The following is a 6,647-nucleotide window of genomic DNA, read 5'->3' as shown; positions in this document are numbered from 1 at the left end:
TACTGGGTGGTCTCAGTCTGATTATACTGGGTGGTATCAGTCTGATTATACTGGGTGGTCTCAGTCTGATTATACTGGGTGGTATCAGTCTGATTATACTGGGTGGTCTCAGTCTGATTATACTGGGTGGTCTCAGTCAGATTATACTTGGTGGTATTATACTGGGTGGTATCATTGTGATTATACTGGGTGGTATCAGTCTGAATATACTGGGTGGTCTCAGTCAGATTATACTGGGTGGTATTATACTGGGTGGTATCATTCTGATTATACTGGGTGGTATCATTCTGATTATACTGGGTGGTCTTAGTCTGATTATACTGGGTGGTATCAGTCTGATTATACTGGGTGGTTTTATACTGGGTCGTCTCAGTCTGATTATACTGGGTGGTATCAGTCTGATTATACTGGGTGGTATCAGTCTGATTATACTGGGTGGTATTATACTGGGTGGTCTCAGTCTGATTATACTGGGTGGAATCAGTCTGATTATACTGGGTGGTATCAGTCTGATTATACTGGGTGGTATTATACTGGGTGGTATTATACTGGGTTGTATTATACTGGGTCGTCTCAGTCTGATTATACTGGGTGGTATCAGTCTGATTATACTGGGTGGTCTCAGTCTGATTATACTGGGTGGTATTATACTGGGTGGTATCAGTCTGATTATACTGGGTGGTCTCAGTCTGATTATACTGGGTGGTATCATTCTGATTATACTGGGTGTTATCAGTCTGATTATACTGGGTGGTCTCAGTCAGATTATACTGGGTGGTATTATACTGGGTGTTATCATTCTGATTATACTGGGTGGTATCAGTCTGATTATACTGATTATACTGGGTGGTATCAGTCTGATTATACTGGGTGGTATTATCTGATTATACTGGGTGGCATCAGTCTGATTATACTGGGTGGTATCAGTCTGATTATACTGGGTGGTATTATACTGGGTGGTATTATACTGGGTCGTCTCAGTCTGATTATACTGGGTGGTATCACTCTGATTATACTGGGTGGTATTATACTGGGTGTTATCAGTCTGATTATACTGGGTGGTATCAGTCTGATTATACTGGGTGGTATCAGTCTGATTATACTGGGTGGTATCAGTCTGATTATACTGGGTGGTATTATACTGGGTGGTATCAGTCTGATTATACTGGGTGGTCTCAATCTGATGGTCTCAGTCTGATTATACTGGGTGGTCTCAGTCTGATGGTCTCAGTCTGATTTTACTGGGTGCAGTTTGTTGCAGGTGAGAACGCAGTCTGGACCAAACACAGGAACAGAACCAGTAGTATTGGTTGTTGGACTGGGAACATTGGAATGAAATACACACACAATACACTGCATCCGATGCAGATTAGGGGAGAATGGGCCATGCCAGGGGACTATGCCAGGGTGCCATGCCAGGGGGCTATGTCAGGGAGATACTGTAGGCTACTGAATAGACTATTCAAGCTGCAGTTGGAGCGGCTTTTACGCTTTTTACTCCCCGTATGGTATTGAAAGACCAACGTGGAAGTAATATGTAGACTGGGACCCACAAGTGACGCTTCATGATAATCATGAACGGATTTAACATGATAATTTTTATCCAATAAACAATTTACTTGCATGGTTTTGTTTAGGGAATTTTAGTTTCATTGACCTTTGCCAATGAGAAAACCAACCGGATCAATAAAATAAAAACAAATGTTTTGATAAATAATCTGAGTGATACCAACTACAGTTCAAAACTATAGTTCAAAGGGAGAAGAGGGGAGGTCAGAATGGATGGATGGATGTACAGGAAAAAGAGGAGAAAATCAGATTTCAAAAACAAAAACAGCAACATTTGAACAAAGATAGCGATCACCTTCCATATCAGTTCAGATATCAATCACCTTTCATATCAGTTCAGATATCAATCCCTTCCATATCAGTTCAGATATCAATCCCCTTCCATATCAGTTCAGATATCAATCACCTTTCATTTCAGTTCAGATATCAATCCCCTTCCATTTCAGTTCAGATATGTACCTTGGATCTTGTGCCCTAGATCTTGTACCCTAGATATTGTACCCTAGATCTTGTACCCTAGATCTTATACCCTAGATCTTGTACCCTAGATCTTATACCATAGATCTTGTACCCTAGATCTTATACCCTAGATATTGTACCCTAGATCTTATACCCTAGATCTTGTACCCTAGATGTTGTACCTTAGATGTTGTACCCTAGATCTTGTACCCTAGAAGTTGTACCCTAGATCTTGTACCCTAGATCTTGTACCCTAGATGTTGTACCCTAGATGTTGTACCCTAGTGTACCCTAGATGTACCCTAGATGTTGTACCCTAGTGTACCCTAGATGTACCCTAGATGTTGTACCCTAGATGTTGTACCCTAGTGTACCCTAGATGTACCCTATATGTTGTATCCTAGTGTACCCTAAATGTTCCCTTACAGCTAATGCCCAGCTCTCTCTCCACACTATCTTCCTGGAGACAGTACTAGAGGACTACAGCAGGGTGATGTGATGGAGCACTACCACCCTCTAGTGGTCAACCTCTGAGACAGTACTAGAGATCTACAGCAGGGTAATGTGATGGAGCACTACCACCCTCTAGTGGTCAACCTCTGAGACAGTACTAGAATACAGCAGGGTAATGTGATGGAGCACTACCACCCTCTAGTGGTCAACCTCTGAGACAGTACTAGAGGACTACAGCAGGGTAATGTGATGGAGCACTACCACCCTCTAGTGGTCAACCTCTGAGACAGTACTAGAATACAGCAGGGTAATGTGATGGAGCACTACCACCCTCTAGTGGTCAACCTCTGAGACAGTACTAGAGGACTACAGCAGGGTAATGTGATGGAGCACTACCACCCTCTAGTGGTCAACCTCTGAGACAGTACTAGAATACAGCAGGGTAATGTGATGGAGCACTACCACCCTCTAGTGGTCAACCTCTGAGACAGTACTAGACTACAACAGCAGAGTAATATGAGTGCACCAAACAAGAATGGCGCAGACAGACATGGTCACCCTGTTCCTAGTGCCGGGCTGCTCCCAGGGCTGCCCCCAGGGCTGCTCCAAGGGCTGCTCCCAGGGCTGCTCCAAGGGCTGCTCCCAGGGCTGCTCCAAGACACCGCCGACGCAAAAGAAAAATATGGAGTGGGTTTTTAGTCTGATTCAGGAGGCGTGCACACCAACCACCGCTTTGAGTATATCACTCACTAATGTTCAGTCCCTTGACGATAAAGTAGACGAGCTCAGGGCGAGGATCTCCTTCCAGAGACACATCAGCGACTGTAACATACCCTGTTTCACGGAAACATGGCTCTCTCTGGATATACTGTACCCATGGATACAGCCAGCGGGATTTTTTTGATTTTTTTTTAACCCTTAATTTTACCAGGGAAGTTGACTGAGAAGAGCAACAGCCTGGGGAATAGTTACAGGGGAGAGGAGGGGATGAAGGAGCCAATTTGAAACTGGGGATGATTAGGTGGCCATGATGGTATGAGGGCCAGATTGGGAATTTAGCCAGGGTTAAAACCCTTACCGTTACAATAAGTGCCAGGATCTTTAATGACCACCGAGAGTCAGGACACTGGTTTAACGTCCCATCCAAAAGACGACCAGAGGAAAGAGTGCCTCCTACTGGCCCTCCAACACCACTTCCAGCAGCATCTGTTCTCCCATCAAGGGACCAACCCTGCTTAGCTTCAGATGCAAGCCAGCAGTGGGATGTTGGAGTGGTCTCTGTACATCACACAGACAGGAAGAAAGAACTGTCAGAGAAAAAGAAACACAGAGGTGTATATTTCATGATTCACTACTCCTGGTGTGATTGTGAGTAAACGTACAGGAACTCAAGTCCTTTTTTTCCTCCCGATCAGGAATACCTCACCATCAAATGCCGACCGCGTTACCTCCAGACAGAATTATCTTTGAGTTCGTCACGGCTGCGTATAGTCCCTCTCAGACACATTTGACGGCTCTCAAGGAACTACACTGGGCTTTGTTCTGGAAACCACATTTATTGTAGCTGTAGACTTTAATAATCAAATCAAAGTTTATTTGTTACGTGCGCCGAATACAACAGGTGTAGACCTTACAGTGAAATGCTTACTTACACTACCACCCTCTAACCAATAGTGCAAAAAAGGTATTAGGTGAAAAATAGGTAAGTAAAGAAATAAAACAACAGTAAAAAGACAGGCTATATACAGTAGCGAGGCTGTAAAAGTAGCGAGGCTGTATATACAGAAGCCAGTTAGTCAGGCTGATTGAGGTAGTATGTACATGTAGATATGATTAAAGTGACTATGCATATATGATGAACAGAGAGAAGCAGTAGACAGTCTATATACAGTAGCGAGGCTATATACAGACATCGGTTAGTCAGGCTGATTGAGGTAGTATGTTCATGTAGATATGGTTAAAGTGACTATGCATATATGATGAACAGAGAGTAGCTGTAGCGTAAAAGAGGGGTTGGCGGGAGGTGGGTGGGACACAATGCAGATAGCCCGGTTAGCCAATGTGCGGGAGCACTGGTTGGTCGGCCCAATTGAGGGTGTATATACATGAATGTATAGTTAAAGTGACTATGCATATATGATAAAAAGAGAGTAGCAGCAAGGTAAAAAGAGGGATGGGGGGGTTGGGGGGGACACACAATGCAAATCATCTGGGTAGAAGATCTGAAGAAATAACCCATCTCATGCACTACTTGCTCATTGAGACCTCTTGACCATTGCTACTCCCCCCCCTTACAGGATGGTTACAAGGCCCTCCCCCGCCCTCCCTTCAGCATATCAGATCATGCCTCAATTCTGCTCCTCCCCTACTATAGGCGGAAACTTAAACAGGAAGTACCTGAGGTAAGGACTGTTCAACAATGGTCTGACCAATCGGAATCTGTGCTTCAAAATAGTTTTGATCACGCAGACTGTGATATGTTCCGGGTTGCCTCTGAGAATAGCATTGCAGTATACACTGACTCTGTGACTGGGTCCATCAGGATGCGCATAGAGGATGTTGTTCCCACTGTGACGATTACAACTTATCTAAACAAAAAAACATTTGTGTTTTGTATTATTATGGATCCCCTTTAGCTGTTGCCAGGGCAGCAGCTACTCTTCCTGGGGTTTATTATGGATCCCCATTAGTTCCTGCCAAGGCAGCAGCTACTCTTCCTGTGGTTTATTATGGATCCCCATTAGTTCCTGCCAAGGCAGCAGCTACTCTTCCTGGGGTTTATTATGGATCCCCATTAGTTCCTGCCAAGGCAGCAGCTACTCTTCCTGGGGTTTATTATGGATCCCCATTAGTTCCTGCCAAGGCAGCAGCTACTCTTCCTGTGGTCCAAACACATTAAGGCATTTACATTAGATATCAAACAACAGATAAAACAGTACATAATATAACATTATAACACCACTAATTATCTATAATACAACATGTGTAATGCCACCATACAACGTTATTTCAATGTAGGTGTGTGTAGAGTGCAAGTGTTTGTGTGAGTATGCGAGTGTCTGTACCTGTGTGTGTGTCTCTTCACAGTCTACGCTGTTCTATAACATGCTAACCACACTGCTCGCGCGCATCAACGAGCGTCTTCGTAGCCAAGCGCTAAAATAGAAGTCAGTTCTATTTGTGAAGCTGAACACGGTGCAAGTCCTGCCTCTCCCATCTCCTCATCGGTTTATAGAAGCAGATACCCACGTGCCATCTCCTCATTGGTTATAACCACGTGGGTGACTGAAAGACGAACCGAGGTCAGTCGGTCGTCGTGGTAACACTATGAAAGTTTAGATGCCAATCGCCATCTAAAGTCCAAAGAAGAAAAAGCCTGGAAGGAGGAGAGATGACTAGAAATGATTCGGTTGACCGTTTTATGTCTGGATTAATTGTCGGAGTAGAGGACCTTCTGCATTTCAGGTAAAATATCAACTCAAAGTTTATTTCCCAAGACAAATTAGCTAGCAACAGCAAGCTAGCCAGCTCAATAGCTATACATGTTTAATGCTTTTCGACCAGTCCCCAAATTAATATAATTGGTTCTGAGTTTGTTTGGATATTTCAACTTGTGTGTCGTGATCGCATTTGTTGTGGGAGGACAAAATGAATTTGCGCACAATGGCGTGCGGTGTAAGATGTATTTTCACCTGTTTTTTTTATCTGATTCTACTGCTGCATCAGTTACCTGATGTGGAATAGAGTTCCATGTAGTCATGGCTCTATGTAGTACTGTGCACCTCCCATAGTCTGTTCTGGAATTGGGGACTGTGAAGAGACCTCTGGTGGCATGTCTTGTAGGGTATGTATGGGTGTCTGAGCTGTGTGCTAGTAGTTTAAACAGACATCTCAGTACATTCAGCTTGTCAACACTTCTTACAAAAACAAGTAGTGATGAAGTCAATCTCTCCTCCACTTTGAGCCATGTGAGATTTACATGCATATCAATAATGTTAGCTCCCAGTGTACATTTAAGGGCCAACTGTGACCATACGTAAGTACATATCCAACCAGAAACCATGGATTACAGGCAACATCCGCCTTTAGCTAAAGGGTAGAGTTGCTGCTTTCAAGGAGCGGGACTCTAACCCGGACGATTATAAGAAATCCCGCTATGCCCTCAG

This window comes from Salvelinus alpinus, chromosome 26, assembly GCF_045679555.1.
Source record: "Salvelinus alpinus chromosome 26, SLU_Salpinus.1, whole genome shotgun sequence".
Lineage (NCBI taxonomy): Eukaryota > Metazoa > Chordata > Actinopteri > Salmoniformes > Salmonidae > Salvelinus > Salvelinus alpinus.
This window is presented reverse-complemented; position numbering follows the sequence as displayed.